This window comes from Oncorhynchus nerka, linkage group LG6 (assembly GCF_034236695.1).
Source record: "Oncorhynchus nerka isolate Pitt River linkage group LG6, Oner_Uvic_2.0, whole genome shotgun sequence".
Lineage (NCBI taxonomy): Eukaryota > Metazoa > Chordata > Actinopteri > Salmoniformes > Salmonidae > Oncorhynchus > Oncorhynchus nerka.
In genome coordinates, this window is record NC_088401.1 from 32,213,796 (window position 1) to 32,232,975 (window position 19,180).

Sequence of the window (19,180 nt, forward strand, 5' to 3'; positions counted from 1 at the left end):
TTGATACACTGTACCATGCATGCTTTCCCAGGGAACTTGTCATGGATTTCGGCAACACAGGTTATTCTCCATGGCTCCATGCTCCAAATCCAACACTGAACACTCTGTCTGATGTGGTTCAAAGCCTGAGGGCTCAGAATACATCTACTCCTCTCCTTTCTAGAGCGGAAATATTACTCATCTTACTGAGAATAGGATCTGTCTAAAAACAGACCTTCAACCACTGGGATGACGAGTCGATGAGGACCTGCGGTTAGTGGGGTACATTCCCTGCTGTTAAAAGTATGCTCTAAGGTGTAATGTTTTGATGGGGCATCCGTGGAAGAAATGTGCCAGGAGAAGTTGATCACCCAGGGATCATACCTCAGCTGAGTTCCCCTCTGCTCAGCAAGCCTGCATCCATCCACGCAGACAGCTGGGGGTTTGAGTGACAGGTCAAGGCTCCATACACAGGCTACATTTAGAGTGGTTGACGTGCGAGGGGACACGCTCTGACACCTGGCGACGCTGCGCTGGTGTATATTCTGACAGCAACTGACACTGTACTGCTCCTCGGAGCCAACTGCTGTCCCACTTGCCCTGCAACCCCTAAAATAACGCCGTAGCCCAACTGTGCCAGGCAGTGAGAACAGAGGAACTACAGAAAGATATTTCCACCTGGCTGGCTGAATGGAAACTCTAACTCCAAGTTTTACATGAAACATGCATTGATATCAAAGAGAGATTTGAGTGACAATTCAAGATACACTCCCGTATCTAAAATTAGATTCCTCCCTGTATGAATTCTATTCATCCACTGAGTAGACCACTACAGCATGACAATCTCTAAGGAGATCTGAAGATGGCTAGGTTAGGGTTTGGGATTAAGATTTGTTTTTATTTATTTATTTAACCTTTATTTAACTACGCAAGTCAGCTAAGAACAAATTCTTATTTACAATGACGGCCTACCCAAAGGCAAAATGCCTCCTGCGTGGACGGGTGCTGGGTTAAAAATAAATATATATATATATAAATATAGGACAAAACACACATCACGACAAGAGAGACAACACTACATAAAGAGAGACCTAAGACAACAACATAGCAAGGCAGCAACACATTACAACACAGAATAGTAGCAACACAACACAAGTAGCAATGACAACGACATGATAGCAACACAAAACATGGTACAAATATACAACAGCACAAAGGGCGAGAAGGTGGAGACAACAATACATCACGCAAAGCAGCCACAACTGTCAGTAAGAGTGTCCATGATTAAGTCTTTTAATGAAGAGATTGAGATAAAAATATCCAGTTTGAGTGTTTGTTGCAGCTCGTTCCAGTTGCTAGCTGCAGCGAACTGAAAAGAGGAGCGACCCAGGGATGTGTGTGCTTTGGGGACCTTTAACAGAATGTGACTGGCAGAACTTGTGTTGCATGTGGAGGATGAGGGCTGCAGTAGATATCTCAGATAGGGGGGCTTTTAAAAATAAGCATCAACCAGTGGGTCTTGCGACGGGTACACAGAGATGACCAGTTTACAGAGGAGTATAGAGTGCAGTGATGTGTCCTATAAGGAGCATTGGTGGCAAATATGATGGCCAAATGGTAAAGAACATCTATCTGCACGAGAGCACCCTTACCTGCCAATCTATAAATGATGTCTCTGTAATCTAGCATGGGTAGGATGGTCATCTGAATCATGGTTAGTTTGGCAGCTGGTGTGAAAGAGGAGTGATTACGATAGAGAAAACCAAGTCTAGATTTAACTTTAGCCTGCAGCTTTGATATTTGCTGAGCGAAGGACAGTGTACTATCTAGCCATATTCCCAAGTACTTGTATGATGTGACTACCTCAAGCTCTACACCCTCAGATGTAGTAATCACACCTTTGGGGAGAGGGGCATTCTTCTTACCAAACCACATGACCTTTGTTTTGGAGGTGTTCAGAACAAGGTTAAGGGTAGAGAAAACTTGTTGGACACTAAGAAAGCTTTGTTATTGAGCATTTAACACAAAATTCGGGGAGGGGCTAGCTGAGTATAAGACTGTATCATCTGCATATAAATGGATGAGAGAGCTTCCTACTGCCTGAGCTATGTTGTTGATGTAAATTGAGAAGAGCGTGGGGCCTAGGATCGAGCCTTGGGGTACTCTCTTGGTGACAGGCAGTGGCTGAGACAGCAGATTTTCTGACTTTATACACTGCACTCTTTGAGAGAGGTAGTTAGCAAACCAGGCCAAAGACCCCTCAGAGACACCAATACTCCTTAGCCGGCCCACAAGAATCGAATTGTCTACCGTATCAAAAGCTTTGGCCAATTCAATAAAAATAACAGCACAACATTACTCAAGGGCAATGGTGACATCATTGAGGACCTTTAAGGTTGCAGTGACACATCCATAACCTGAGAGGCAATCGGATTGCATACCAGAGAGAATACTATAGACATCAAGAAAGACAGTCAGTTGATTATTGACAAGTAATTCCAACACTTATGATAAACAGGGCAAAATAGAAATAGGCCTATAACAGTTAGGATCCGCTTGATCTCGCCGTTTAAATAAAGGACAAGCCGTGGCTGACTTCCAAGCAATGGGAATCTCCCCAGAAAGGAGAGACAGGTTGAAAAGGTCGGAGATAGTTTTGGCGATGATAGGGGCAGCAATCTTAAAGAAGAAAGGGTCTAAACCATCTGGAGTTAGACCCACAGAGAGAGAACTGCTCCTTAAAGTAACTAACTTTGGCCTTCCGGATAGCCTAAGTGCACTTATTTCTCATTTGCCTGAACGAGACGCATGTCAGCCTGAGTATGCGTGTGCCGAGCCTTTAGCCAAATACAATTCTTGAGGTGGAGTATCTCTGCAAGATCACAGTCGAACCAGGGGCTGAACCTGTTTCTAATTCTCATTTTCTTTATAGGGGCGTGTTTGTTAACAATACCACTGAAAATATCAAAAAAGAAGGCCCAAGCGTCTTCGACAGAGGGGATCAAGCTGATTCTATACCATTTCACAGAGGCCAGTTCATAAAGGAAGGCTTGCTCATTAAAGTTTTTTAGCAAGCGTCTGTGACAAATCAGGACTGGTCGTTTCACTGAGCAGCCATTACGAACACAGGCTGTAAAAACAGTGATCACTAAGGTCATTACAGAAAACACCAGAGTGATACCTCTCACTAGCCTTTTCTGGGTGTTTGGAGTCATACCTTGTGGGATTGGTAATAGTCTGAGAAAGATTTAGGGAGTCCCATTGCTTTAGGACTTGGTCAGGTGGTTTAAGCATGTCCCAGTTTAGGTCACCTAGCACGACAAATTCAGACTTAGTATAAGGGGCTAGGAGAGAGCTTAGGGCAGGTAGGGTACAGGCCGGTGCTGATTGGGGACAATAGCACCCATCAACAGTCAACAAAGAGCTATTTGAAAGTGCTTAAAACCAGCAAATCAAATTGTTTGGGGACAGACTTGGTGGAGACAACCGAGCACTGAAGGTGATCCTTGGTAAAGATTGCCTCTACCCCACCTTTGGAAGATCTGTCTTACCGAAAAAAGTTATAACCAGAAATGTTAACATCAGTGTTCAAAACACTCTTCTTTATCCACGTCTCAGTAATGACCAACACATCTGGATTGGAGCTGTGAACCCACACTTTCAATTGATCCATTTTAGGTAATAAGCTTCTAGTGTTTAAGTGCAGAAACCCCAGGCTTTTACAAGAGCAGAAATCAGTGAAGCAGATATCAGAATTGGGACTAGCAACAGTAGATAGGCCAGGGTGTACATGCACATTTCCAGATCATCAACAGTAATACAATCAAGGCATGGCAGAGGACAGGGAGGGCTCTGCAGTGTTGATTTATGACATCTGAATGTGCATTAGATGGCAACAAGATCATATTGTACAGCAATTTCATCATGGAACATGAATACAAAGCTGGCGAGAGGTGGTTAGAATAGGACGGGAGGCCAAAAGTTTGTGTAATCAATAGAGAGTCAGAGTCTCGAATGTGGGAACAAACATAGTCTGTCCCACGGTTGGGTAAAGAAAGTTTGTGGTCAACAAAGCATGCAGGAGTCATGAGGCAAAATGCACAATAATTTTTTTAAATATATAGAACGACTTGGGGCTAGCCATTGTAAGTTCAGAGTCACTCGCCCCAACAGTGCGTGTGTGCTGGAGGCGAGCGATAGCTCGGCAGAGAGGAGTGAGTGTGGTGGAGGTACCTGTACCCGACAATTGGAGACAGGCAAGGGCAGATGGTGAACAAAACAGGGTTAGGGGTTAGGGAAAGTAGGATTTTGAATGGGAGTAAATTTTTTGGTCCAGACAAAGATCATAAAACAAACGTGTGTGTGTGTGTGTGTGAGTGAGTGTCTGTGTGTGTGTGTGCATTTACCTTCTGTGTGTGCAATAACCTACTGCAGTCTGTCAATCAGGCTAATTAATCCTGTGAGACAGACCGACAGCAGACTGACCCAAGACCCCTGATGAGCAGGTGATGGAGAGAGTTGGCGCAGATCCGGAAAGGTAGTCATTAATATTTCATTCATGTTGTTTAAACTCTCATTAAAATGCACAGTGAACAGGCTCCACATGGAGTAAGGCGAAAGTTGCCCCTAGATACTGATCTTGGGTAAGTTTAGCACTTCCCCCACAAATGGTTAAGGTTAGGATTGGTGAGGGTAAGCTGATCCTAGATCTGTACCTAGGGATAGTGCGGCCCTCACTAGGCAGCACACGTGATCCCTAGGCTGTCAGACTGTCTTGCTGATAGGTTTGGTTTTCATTTCCAACGGCATGTGTTAGATGGAAAAGGCTGTTAAAATAACAGCCATTAGCACTAAATGGTTCATAATTAGTTAATGACACATTTTTTGAAGTCTCTTACATTTATTAATCACCTCTTAGGTAAATTAAGATAAGTTCCCAGCTAACAACAAACATTCCCATAACTTTAAAGAACATTCTATTAGGAGTCTTATTCGGTCATTATCTAAGGTTTTCATAGGAATGTTCCAGTGATATGCAAGGACACTTTCCAAGAGACAATTCCCTTAATGTCAAATAGAACTTACCAGAACGTGGTTACCATGTTCTCAAGAACTCAAGATATTAATGTTCTAGACACATTTCATGGGAACGTTGCAAGAACATTTCTGTGTATCAGTTGTTAGGACGTCACCTGACAGTCCCAAAGAAACATTATTACACATCATGACTTGTCTTGTTACTGTTGTCGAGCCAATTAACTTACATATTTGACATACAGTACATGATTACATTGTGCATGTATATAGTAATTATTGTTCAACATGTCCTCACCTGGGATTTGAACTCACAACCTCTTGGTTCATGGTAGTCTGATCTTCGCGGTAGTCCGATCTACGCCACCATGTCCATGTCAAATATTAGTTAACCTGATTATACTCTCATCATTGATTTGATGTTCTTATTTCAGCAATTTAAGGTCTTTGTGTATAGATGTCTAATGTTGGTGGGGAATATTAACCTATTTTAACGATTCTCCTGAATCACTATGATCAATAAAAGTTTTTCTTGAGTGTTCTTTTCAAAGAGCTGAGATTTACTTCAAAGTGCATTTACACCTATCAAGTTGTTTCAGATTGACACAAGTGCCTAGGGAGGAGCAGTTAGGTATTCTTCTGGACAGTGGATATATCCCTTATATTCTGAGAAAATGAGAACCATTTTTTCAGTGTACATATTCGGTGGGACGTTAATGGAATATTCTACTAACCCTCAGAAAACTGGACACAATGTTCGTGCAACGTCCCATGAAACGTGTCTAGAACATAATATCTTATTACATTTAACATTTACATTTAAGTCATTTAGCAGACGCTCTTATCCAGAGCGACTTACAAATTGGTGCATTCACCTTATGACATCCAGTGGAGCAGCCACTTTACAATAGTGCATCTAAATCTTTTAAGGGGGGGGTGAGAAGGATTACTTTATCCTATCCTAGGTATTCCTTAAAGAGGTGGGGTTTCAGGTGTCTCCGGAAGGTGGTGATTGACTCCGCTGTCCTGGCGTCGTGAGGGAGTTTGTTCCACCATTGGGGGGCCAGAGCAGCGAACAGTTTTGACTGGGCTGAGCGGGAACTGTACTTCCTCAGTGGTAGGGAGGCGAGCAGGCCAGAGGTGGATGAACGCAGTGCCCTTGTTTGGGTGTAGGGCCTGATCAGAGCCTGGAGGTACTGAGGTGCCGTTCCCCTCACAGCTCCGTAGGCAAGCACCATGGTCGTGTAGCGGATGCGAGCTTCAACTGGAAGCCAGTGGAGAGAGCGGAGGAGCGGGGTGACGTGAGAGATCTTGGGAAGGTTGAACACCAGACGGGCTGCGGCATTCTGGATGAGTTGTAGGGGTTTAATGGCACAGGCAGGGAGCCCAGCCAACAGCGAGTTGCAGTAATCCAGACGGGAGATGACAAGTGCCTGGATTAGGACCTGCGCCGCTTCCTGTGTGAGGCAGGGTCGTACTCTGCGGATGTTGTAGAGCATGAACCTACAGGAACGGGCCACCGCCTTAATGTTAGTTGAGAACGACAGGGTGTTGTCTAGGATCACGCCAAGGTTCTTAGCGCTCTGGGAGGAGGACACAGTGGAGTTGTCAACCGTGATGGCGAGATCATGGAACGGGCAGTCCTTCCCCGGGAAGAAGAGCAGCTCCGTCTTGCCGATGGTTCAGCTTGAGGTGGTGATCCGTCATCCACACTGATATGTCTGCCAGACATGCAGAGATGCGATTCGCCACCTGGTCATCAGAAGGGGGAAAGGAGAAGATTAATTGTGTGTCGTCTGCATAGCAATGATAGGAGAGACCATGTGAGGTTATGACAGAGCCAAGTGACTTGGTGTATAGCGAGAATAGGAGAGGGCCTAGAACAGAGCCCTGGGGGACACCAGTGGTGAGAGCACGTGGTGAGGAGACGGATTCTCGCCACGCCACCTGGTAGGAGCGACCTGTCAGGTAGGACGCAATCCAAGCGTGGGCCGCGCCGGAGATGCCCAACTCGGAGAGGGTGGAGAGGAGGATCTGATGGTTCACAGTATCGAAGGCAGCCGATAGGTCTAGAAGGATGAGAGCAGAGGAGAGAGAGTTAGCTTTAGCAGTGCGGAGCGCCTCCGTGATACAGAGAAGAGCAGTCTCAGTTGAATGACTAGTCTTGAAACCTGACTGATTTGGATCAAGAAGGTCATTCTGAGAGAGATAGCGGGAGAGCTGGCCAAGGACGGCACGTTCAAGGGTTTTGGAGAGAAAAGAAAGAAGGGATACTGGTCTGTAGTTGTTGACATCGGAGGGATCGAGTGTAGGTTTTTTCAGAAGGGGTGCAACTCTCGCTCTCTTGAAGACGGAAGGGACGTAGCCAGCGGTCAGGGATGAGTTGATGAGCGAGGTGAGGTAAGGGAGAAGGTCTCCGGAAATGGTCTGGAGAAGAGAGGGAGGGGATAGGGTCAAGCGGGCAGGTTGTTGGGCGGCCGGCCGTCACAAGACGCGAGATTTCATCTGGAGAGAGAGGGAGAAAGAGGTCAGAGCACAGGGTAGGGCAGTGTGAGCAGAACCAGCGGTGTCGTTTGACTTAGCAAACGAGGATCGGATGTCGTCGACCTTCTTTTCAAAATGGTTGACGAAGTCATCTGCAGAGAGGAGGAGGGGGAGGGGGGAGGGATTCAGGAGGGAGGTGAAGGTGGCAAAGAGCTTCCTAGGGTTAGAGGCAGATGCTTGGAATTTAGAGTGGTAGAAAGTGGCTTTAGCAGCAGCGAAGGAAGAGGAAAATGTAGAGAGGAGGGAGTGAAAGGATGCCAGGTCCGCAGGGAGGCGAGTTTTCCTCCATTTCCGCTCGGCTGCCCGGAGCCCTGTTCTGTGAGCTCGCAATGAGTCGTCGAGCCACGGAGCGGGAGGGGAGGACCGAGCCGGCCTGGAGGATAGGGGACATAGAGAGTCAAAGGATGCAGAAAGGGAGGAGAGGAGGGTTGAGGAGGCAGAATCAGGAGATAGGTTGGAGAAGGTTTGAGCAGAGGGAAGAGATGATAGGATGGAAGAGGAGAGAGTAGCGGGGGAGAGAGAGCGAAGGTTGGGACGGCGCGATACCATCCGAGTAGGGGCAGTGTGGGAAGTGTTGGATGAGAGCGAGAGGGAAAAGGATACAAGGTAGTGGTCGGAGACTTGGAGGGGAGTTGCAATGAGGTTAGTGGAAGAACAGCATCTAGTAAAGATGAGGTCGAGCGTATTGCCTGCCTTGTGAGTAGGAGGGGAAGGTGAGAGGGAGAGGTCAAAAGAGGAGAGGAGTGGAAAGAAGGAGGCAGAGAGGAATGAGTCAAAGGTAGGCGTGGGGAGGTTAAAGTCGCCCAGAACTGTGAGAGGTGAGCCGTCCTCAAGAAAGGAGCTTATCAAGGCATCAAGCTCATTGATGAACTCTCCGAGGGAACCTGGAGGGCGATAAATGATAAGGATGTTAAGCTTGAAAGGGCTGGTAACTGTGACAGCATGGAATTCAAAGGAGGCGATAGACAGATGGGTAAGGGGAGAAAGAGAGAATGACCACTTGGGAGAGATGAGGATCCCGGTGCCACCACCCCGCTGACCAGAAGCTCTCGGGGTGTGCGAGAACACGTGGGCGGACGAAGAGAGAGCAGTAGGAGTAGCAGTGTTATCTGTGGTGATCCATGTTTCCGTCAGTGCCAAGAAGTCGAGGGACTGGAGGGAGGCATAGGCTGAGATGAACTCTGCCTTGTTGGCCGCAGATCGGCAGTTCCAGAGGCTACCGGAGACCTGGAACTCCACGTGGGTCGTGCGCGCTGGGACCACCAGATTAGGGTGGCGCGGCCACGCGGTGTGGAGCGTTTGTATGGTCTGTGCAGAGAGGAGAGAACAGGGATAGACAGACACATAGTTGACAGGCTACAGAAGAGGCTACGCTAATGCAAAGGAGATTGGAATGACAAGTGGACTACACGTCTCGAATGTTCAGAAAGTTGAGCTTACGTAGCAAGAATCTTATTGACTAAAATGATTAAAAATGATACAGTACTGCTGAAGTAGGCTAGCTGGCAGTGGCTGCGTTGTTGACTTTGTAGGCTAGCTGGCAGTGGCTGCGTTGTTGATTCGGGGGCTAGCTGGCTAGCTAACAGTGTTGATTACGTTACGTTGCGTTAAAAGAACGACAATAGCTGGCTAGGTAACCTAGAAAATCGCTCTAGACTACACAATTATCTTTGATACAGAGACGGCTATGTAGCTAGCTACGATCAAACAAATCAAACCGTTGTACTATAATGAAATGAAATGAAAATGTGATACTACCTGTGGAGCGAGGCGGAATGCGACCGGGTTGTTGAGTTCTATTCGGTAGACGTTAGCTAGCTGTTGGCTAGCTAGCAGTGTCTCCTACGTTAAGGACGACAAATAGCTGGCTAGCTAACCTCGGTAAATTAAGATAATCACTCTAAAACTACACACTCTAAACTACACAATTATCTTGGATACGAAGACAGCAAAGACAACTATGTAGCTAGCTAACACTACACTAATCAAGTCGTTCAGTTGAGGGTAATAGTTTCTACAGTGCTGCTATTCTTATTGACTAAAATGATTAAAAAATGATACAGTACTGCTGAAGTAGGCTAGCTGGCAGTGGCTGCATTGTTGACTTTGTAGGCTAGCTGGCAGTGGCTGCGTTGTTGATTCAGGGGCTAGCTGGCTAGCTAGCAGTGTTGATTACGTTACGTTGCGTTAAAAGAACGACAATAGCTGGCTAGGTAACCTAGAAAATCGCTCTAGACTACACAATTATCTTTGATACAGAGACGGCTATGTAGCTAGCTATGTAGACAGTGGGCGTTAGCTAGCTGGCTAGCTGCTGGGCAGATAGCAGTGTAGACTGCGTTAGGACGACGAAATACGATAATTACGCAATTATCTTTGATACAAAGACGGCTATGTAGCTAGCTAAGAAGAAATTGCTAAGATTAGACAAATCAAACCGTTGTACTATAATGAAATGTAATGAAAAGTTATACTACCTGCAGACCGAAGTGCAGATGCGACTGCTCGCTCCTCAATATTTTTATTCTGAGAACATGGCAACCATGCTCTGTGTATGTTTGGTGTAATGTTAACCCTTTGACGCGTACAATCACGTATTTGTGATCATTGCTGAGTGGTCTCTGCAGTGTACAATCTCAAATACGTGATTGGAACAGAGCGTATGACGCAACAAACGTGTCTAAACATCATTGTTGTCTAAAAAGCATCTAAATATTTTTTTGTACTAATGGAAAATGAAGGTCTTAAACTTTATTCCTCAATTTGACCTTATTCTGTAAAAGATAAATGCGAACTTCATCATCCAAGCATCACACGGAACACATCCACAGCCAAACTCATTCCATAAACCAGTCTAAATAACAGGTTGCGCTGACAAAAAAACGAAGCAAAACACAAGTTAGCGACCTAACAGCTAGACTAGTTTACAATGTACCACATATCTGGTGAGCACAAGAGACTAATGTAATGTTGTTTAGAAAATAAATGTGTGTCAGCTAAGCTAACAGCACCTACATTCTTTATAATGGCAGCAATGTTTGTTTACGTTTGACAAGCGAAATCTCCCAAATCCAGAATGCCATCATAAGACGCAAATAAACAAAGTCAATGATGGCTGCGCTCATTGCCTGAAAAATATGGGGGAAGGTATGGTGGGGGGATATGATGCAGGAAATACTACTATAATGGCGGATTTAACAATAAATGGGGGCAAACACAAGAGAAGGTTATACGTTAAAAACAAATAAACCCCCTGGAAAGGGGGGTCTGAGCTGGAAACCCTGAGGTACCAGAGTTACAATCTGATGCCACGTTCAAGACAACTGGGAATTCGGGAGAAACGATTTTAACGGTCATCCAACTCTGAATCCCAACTCGGGAACTCAGGCCTCTTTCTAGCGCTCCGACTTTCCGACCTGAAGATCACTGACGTCATGATTTTAAGCAGTGGTTTTCAGAGTTCACAGTTGTCTTGAAAGCACCATAAGTTAGTCGAGTGAACTATCCCTTGTTATAACATCTTTGGTCTGACAGATGCTTACGTGACAAACAGAATGCATTGTATGATGTCAACAAACGTGGTGCCACACATAGCCGGCAAATAGCTTAGCATTAGCTGATCATAATCAGTGTCCATATCAATCTATGCAAGAATCGGAATGCATCATTTGTCACCAGTACTTGAAAACATGACACGACAGAACAATATACAGAAAATAAGCCACTTACTTTGATAAGAATGCACACATGTCCAAAGTCCAATTTGTAAGACAAACAACAATGAAGGCAATGCGGGCGCCAGCCAGAAAATGTGCTGTGGAAAAACGTTTGTGCAAGGCCTGTTCTGACTAGAGATGCTCAATGTCTTCATACTTGATCTGGGAAAACACTAGGGCAGTGCTTGGGCTCACTTGAAGAGAGAAGTTTGTCCGCTCAGTAAAACCTCAAACATAAATTGTCCGCAAGAGTGAAATGGGCTACTTCGTATGGGAATTAACGAGGAGGTGGAACACACCTCAATTCAAACTGTTGTTAGAAAATAAAACTTGTTGGAAAATAATTTGAAATTGACAAGTTGAAACATGGACTATTGATAATTAGCAGGCAGTGTGCCTTGGTTTGAGGGCAGCGCGGGTAACTATCCTGTTGCTTAACAATCACATTTTGAAACAGTGAAAAAACAGGGGTGACGGTTAGAGATATTTGGAACTCACGTGTGAAAAGGTTAATGGAATATTCTACTAACCCTCAGAAAACCGTGCACATGAATGTTCTTGTAGCGTCCCATGAAACGTGTCTAGAACCTTAATATTGGATATTCTGAGAACATGGTAATCACATTCTGGGTTAGTTCTGTTTGACATTGACGTAATGTTCTCCTAACTCTAATGCCAAAACATGCTAAATACATTCTCAGGAGGTTTTTGCTAACATACATAGAATGTTCCCCTGAATAATGGAAAACTGGACATTCAAACATCAAGGGAACATTACGTGTAACATTACAAAAACGTTCTCTCTCCCTAGAATTGTTAGCTGGGTTGAAGCTGGAAATGGTGGGATACATTTCTCTCTTATGTTAGAAAGATTTCTCTCATCTTATTTTTTGGCAAATAAAATAGACCTATGCTTTGTGTTAACCCTCCCAAGTCCTGCATCGGTGCAAACGTCATTGATTGTGTTTAAACGTTGCTGGTTGTGTTTTAACATCATTGGTTGTACTGCAATTCATTAGAGCTGGAGAACTATATTTATTTTCATGGATCAGCTCCATAGTCTAATAGTGGCAGCAGCAGCACATGTATTGCTGTATGTGGGTCAGTCAAACAGTGTGAATCACTGTGCTGCTTTCTCTTGTAGCTGGAGGTAAACTGACAGCAAAATCAAACACATTGTTTAGAACATGACTCATCACGTCTGCAGAACCTGGGAAGTAGAGCAAAGATCACACTTCTGATGTTAGCCGCTTTTCTCTGCTTGCCTGCCAGCTAAGGTCCTTGCTTTCTCTCTGTAATTCCATGTTTGTTTCGTGTGTGTGTGTGTGTGTGTGTGCGTGACTCCCTGGGGACATACGAAAACAGAGAGGAAGTTGTGATCTCGCAACTTTGTTGGCGTGAGAGGCAGGGGGAGGAGCTTGGTGTGTGTGTAAACCATAGAGGAAGAGGCGAAGAAAGTGGTTTCACTGCTAAAATCTGTCTAAAATAAGGCCAATGCGTTTCTATGGGCTTATTTTGGACCTAAGCTTGTCACCTGCCCCCCGCCTTCGGGACAACGACTCCCATTGTTAGGGCGGAGACGTGCATCTTGTCATTATATACAGATCTCTGGTGTAAATGGGAAGGTGCACACAGAGGAGCGAAGGAGATGAGACCAAAAATACAACATGATAACAATATGGGACACTGTGCTGAATGGAGTTGTAGTTTTTATTATTCAAATATTCAACCTAGTTCAGTGCAGAAACGTGGTAATTAACTACAATGACCATAATCCTGTTCTTTTCCAGCTCTGACAGAGATGGATCCACTTTTACGCCTGCTACGTTAGGTTGGATACACACAGACTGCATACGCCGCCACATGAGAGAGGAATGTACACAACACAACAACAAGAGAGCGGACAGAGACAGTTCGTGAAAGTATCTACTTTGAAAACTCGTAAAATGATTGTCAGACAGCTCTGCAGAATACTTAGGCAGGCTAGCCTAGCTAAATAGGAGGACTAAAGACAGTACGGTATGGAGAGAGCAGAGATAACGTTAGATGGTGGTCTGGCTGGCACTGCCTGAGCAGGGATGAGATGATGACTTTAAGGAGTGAAATATTACAAATTCAAAGTAATACACACAACTGAGACAATGGAATATTTTAAATGTTTGGGCAATTGAATGTTCACAATTGTTGTCTTTGGAATATCCATTAAAAAGCTCTAATAATTTTTATGTAAATATTTCAGAATGCATTTAATGTTGAAAAAAATGATCAAAACTGAAATTGAAAAACCGTGATATCTTTTTAAATAATCAAACCGACCTCAAAAATCAATAATCGCTCAGCACTACCACTGACATTCTTCTCACTCACTCTCTCCCTCCCTCCTCTCCTGGCCCTGTCTATCCCTTTAAACTCAACACAGTGCTCTTTTGACTCACAAACCCCAGCACAAATAAGGCTGTGCGCAATATGCATCTATGGCAGGGAGGAAAATCTCAGAGGAGAATTAGTTCTAATCCAGCCAACACAGCATGATAGGCATCATTGGAATAAAACACATGACAATGCTCTCTCCATTCTGCTCTCTCTGCATTGACACCCAGCACATCCAAATACAAAAAGGTTCTACAGATTCCAGCCATTCAGCAGCTTTTTATCTGCTTTCCATCTGAACATGGATTGACCGACAGGGGTCTGAAACGTCAGGGTGTGACAAAAGGCTTTTCAGGCTGACTTTCTATGAGGTCACTGTGGCCCTTTTTCTGAATCCAACCACTCCGCGAGCGAGGCGACAAAAAAAGTTGTCTGGTACCTCCGTGTTTCCATACTGTAGGCAGCATTCTGCTTCAACTATATAAATGCTAGGCTATAGCGTCTTACTAAATCTTGCCTATAAAGAGAAAGAGACATTTCACTTCCTGTATTGTCATAGTTAAGCCTATAAGTATGGTGATTTACTTAGTTGAATGCATCGACTGTGAGTTGCTCTGGATAAGAGTGTGCTAATATATAGTCCTAATAGTCTACTAGCTAAATGATTCAAAAGTCAATGTAAAATGTGATCTCATCTCCAAGGTTGTGCTGTAGCACACCATTCTGTATGGAAATGTTTTTGTGGGGCCAGTGTATCACATTCATGTTGTATCACTTCTGCATTTTCAACTTCTCTTTCTCCCTCCCCTATTCAGTTAAATACATAGAGATCCTATCTCATTCCTAATTCTATGGTTAAATATTCCTTCAACGTGCCTGAAGCTAGCCAGTGACTTCATTCAGCAAGGGGAGTAGCATTACATAACAGATAGACAGGCCTGTGACCACCCCACAGCTCTGCTCTATGTTTTTAATCATTCCAAGGAACTCAGGGAACTCTCTGGAGGCGTTTTACTATGAAAAACTCCCTCGTTTGAGCCTAAGAAAACACGGAAATTCAACCAATTAGAGGCCAAGTCACAGTGAACCAAAACCTCTTTGACGTGAGTGTGTGTTTTTCACTTGATTTCAAACTGCAAATAGGATTGAATTATATTGTAGATGGCATACTCCCTCACGACGCCAGGACAGCGGAGTCAATCACCACCTTCCGGAGACACCTGAAACCCCACCTCTTTAAGGAATACCTAGGATAGGATAAAGTAATCCTTCTCACCCCCCCCTTAAAAGATTTAGATGCACTATTGTAAAGTAGCTGCTCCACTGGATGTCATAAGGTGAATGCACCAATTTGTAAGTCGCTCTGGATAAGAGCGTCTGCTAAATGACTTAAATGTAATGTAAATGTAAATCTGCCATGGTCACATTACCTGTGATTGAAGAGATTGACCTATATCTCATAAAAACGGTCCCCCAAATAAACAAATGCAATACATGAATAACATTCACACAGTACATTTTGTGGTGAAAACAATATGCTGATTAATCACAACATTCATTTCTGATTAGCTGTTTACTGGAGGATGGCAGGGTGGAGATTTAGGGAAACCCCTTATCAGACGGTAACCACATCCATATCACTTCTAAAGTTTGGTGCTTTCTGCTTTACATGTTGTGCTGAATACTGAACAGGGCAACTAACTACCCTTTTTGGGTTCCACAACTTTATTTCTTACTGTGCCTCTCATAACCCATCTCTCACACTGAAAACATTGTGCAGGGAAGCACTTGGCAGGCAGACCCAGGTCCCGGCTGCCAAAGAAAACACAGACAGGCTGCCGTCTAATGGATAGAGAGAATGAGAGCGCAAGGGAGGGAGGGGTTGAGAGAGGGAGAACGAGTGAGAGAGAGAGAGAGAGTAAATGAGAGAGAGAGAGAGAGAGAGAGACAGAGAGTAAATGAGAGAGAGAGAGAGAGAGAGAGAGAGAGAGAGAGAGAGAGAGCTACACATAAGTGGACCTGAGTAGAAAAGTGATGATGTCATCAGAAAGTGACGTTATTGTAAAGCAGGGCGTAGGGTTGGCTGCTCTTCACATAGCCAGCCCACTGTAGGGGAGGACTAGCTGTGTGCTTAATCTACTCCAGCTCCTCTCTGCTGAAAAAACACATTCTTACAGGCTGAATTACATAACGTCAGATAGTCCCCCATGTAGTCCTGCCTCCCAACATGTGCTGTCTGCTTGCACATAGTGAGGTAGTGCATTGGCTTCACACCAGACTCTTTCATAACAACTCATCCTGTGCTGTGCAATCTACTCTTACCTATATCTTTACCTATCATATTCGAAGGCCGTGCTCCCCTATTTCATATATTGCACTACTTTTGACCAGGGCTATAGGGCCCTTGTCAAAAGTAGTTGACTGTATAGGGAATAGGGTGCCTTATGGGATGCAAACTAAAACAAAAACATGATGCACTGATTACATGTAAAAGCTGTTTAATTGGCTCTGAGGGTTTAAAGGGGACCAATGCGTTATATTTTCCTGTCATCCCCTATAATGAACATGTGTATCAGAGGGAGTGAACCTGCTGATCTGTGCGCAAGAGAAAAACAGAAGTAACAGGCTATTTTCAAGAGGAATAAGAACACCACAATCCTCTAATAATTGATATCCCTCAGTGTGTCTATAGCTCAGTATGCCTATTGGCTCATTCCCAAAGAAAGCCACAAGGTTTTCTGTCTTCAGTCATATTACTGGGAGGCAAGGCCCTCGTCGTAAGTGACAGATCATCACAGACTAAAAGCCAAATGAGCACCGCTACCTGGATGATTCTGGATCTGTTTTCCAGAAAGGGACAGTGTGTTATCTTGGTACCATGCAAACCAGCACAAACATACCATAAAGTGACAACAAACGTACTGACCATTGACTCGTATGGGTGCCAATATCCCAGAAGTATGACACTCCAGTGTCTTTGCGCCTATGAAACCTGACCACGGGGGGGACAATGACCTTGTATTCTGTAAACTAGTGTACACACACACACACACACACACACACACACACACACACGTGCCAACGGAGCCATGTGCGCCTATCACAAAGTGCTAAAAGGAAGGTGTGTGCATCTGAATCATCAACGATCATATCGACGTCCTTGTTAAATGTGCAGCCAGGGCTGGATGAATATCAGCAAGAATGCTCAGGAAAATGTGATATGGTGTGTAATTACGTCAATATAGAATCGAAACGCTGCACATGCCCTTGATGGCCTAGTACTATAATAGGACTATAAACGGCTCCACCATTAAATCTAAACCCTTGACATCTTTTCATTTAAAAAATGATGTGCTGAATATAATATATTGCATATACATACATACATATTGCCAGGTCGTAATTGTAAATGAGAACTTGTTCTCAACTTGCCTACCTGGTTAAATAAAGGTGAAATATATATATATATTGCTATAATAGGACATAGTCCCCCTTTGTTTATTTCTCTGTTGATATCAGAGACAGACAATGGATTGCTCTTATAGGCTACTGTATAAAGTATCACATCCAATATGGCTGCCTACCCTCTGGAATTTGTTGTTTTGCAACATAAAAAGGACACAACTAGAAGTGAAACAATGCAACTGAGTGCATCATCATACACAAATATGACAAACATGGCATATAGCAAAAGGAAATGAGTTAAATGTATTCATGCATTAATGAATGTTGGGCTGGTGGAGGAGGTTTTTGATGTTAGGAAATGATTATAAAACAAATAGAATATAGTAAATATTAAACATAATAACATTATCATCAACAATAACATTGCAAAAAATCCAGTGTATCTTACAATGCATTTATAGTAGGTTATTAGCAAGAAAAGCTTTCAACAGTAGAGTATTTGCAAGAAAATCTTCCAACATAATACTATATTTATAAATGGGATCAAATGAGATGAAACAGTTCTGTGGACAACAATATTATATAGATGAGCCATTTGATATTGTACGAAATAAACATCCAGCCCATGATAAGTGATACAAAAATGTGGTAACATGTTGAAAAAAAACATTAAATTATCATCTGGAAGCTCACCAAATACAAAATAACTTTTAACATGAAAAAAAAATATTACAGGTTCCATTTGAATAAAAACATTACCGCAGTTAGATTACATTATTAGAATGCTATGCACTGAAAGGATTTTGATTGAACATTAACACATACATCGACATAAAGCGATGTATACCCGATATGGATAGTATAGAGAGAGCTCTTACCCGTTCTCTGACTCTATTTTGCGCATTATTATTTATATTCCATTTCGGATGAATAGGTGCGTGTCTTTCAAGCACAAATCTCGACCTCCTTTCCATGTGCTCGCAGCCACGCGCTCCATGAAGAGCTGCATACAGTCAGATACAGTGGGTGACGTCACGATAAGTCAGCTCGAGCCACATAGGAGCTGCAAAGTCTAGAGATGATGATAATATCACGTCCACATCGGCGTATCGACGTGCAGCACGCATGATTTATTGGGCTCGTGCTATAAATAAGGCAAATGCTGTCGGTGTAATTCATATTTCTGCAAATGCATGCAATAATAAATAGCCACCACATACTGCCAATACTTGCAGCTTGATGGTAATGTGGATGTACCATTCAGCACTTGTCATGTGTCTTGTCTATTTATTAAAATGAGTATTTTTGGGAGTGGCAGGTGGGCTTCTCCATTACAACCTGATGAAAAGGCAACAGCCTGCACTGCAGTATAGGGCACTCAACCCATACAGGGAAGGTATAGCTCAGGGATCATCAACTAGATTTAGCCACAGGCCAGGGCATAATTACAAATCATTTGTAGACTGCAAATTGTCCGCAAGAAGCCCACACAGATATAATATTTGGCTAAAACATCATTATTTCAAACCTTTCTTATATTTGTATTCAATCACGTGTCTCTCTATTATGCGTGGGAATAGGTGGGAAAATGTTTCCAAATTAAAACCACTTGAAGCTCAATGTCTGGTGTTTTTAACAGTCTTTTATGTCCAACAATGAAAATGCTCAGAAAACTTGAGGGGTCAAATAAAACCACCCCGCGGGCCAAATTCGTCCAGCCCCGCGGGCTGCCAGTTGGGGAAATATATCTAATTTACATAATTATTCACACACCCCTGAGTCAAAACATGTTAGAATTACCTTTGGCAGCGATTACAGCTGTGCGTCTTTCTGGGTAAGTGTCTAAGAACTTTACACACCTGGATTGTACAATATTTTCACATTATCCATTTTTTTTAATTCTTCAAACTCTGTCAAGTTGGTTGTTGATCATTGCTAGACAGCCATTTTCATGTTTTGCCATAGATTTTCAAGCCGATGCAAGTCAAAACTGTAATTAAGCCACTCAGGAACATTCAATGTCGTCTTGGTAAGTAACTCCAGTGTATATTTGGCCTTGTGATTATTATTGTCCTGCTGAAAGGTGAATTGGCCTATTGGAAAGCAGACTGAACCAGCTTTTCCTCTAGGAT

At 43.6% G+C, this 19,180-nt stretch overlaps 1 long non-coding RNA gene across 1 annotated transcript in view; it reads right to left on the reverse strand.

The window, feature by feature from the left end:
- Window positions 1–18,087, reverse strand: part of LOC115130352 (uncharacterized) — a 51,526-nt gene extending 33,439 nt beyond the window's left edge. The window contains exon 1 of the long non-coding RNA XR_003863760.2: window positions 17,927–18,087. This is a non-coding gene — a long non-coding RNA (uncharacterized LOC115130352). The remainder of the gene's footprint in view (window positions 1–17,926) is intronic.
- Window positions 18,088–19,180: the final 1,093 nt, after the last annotated feature.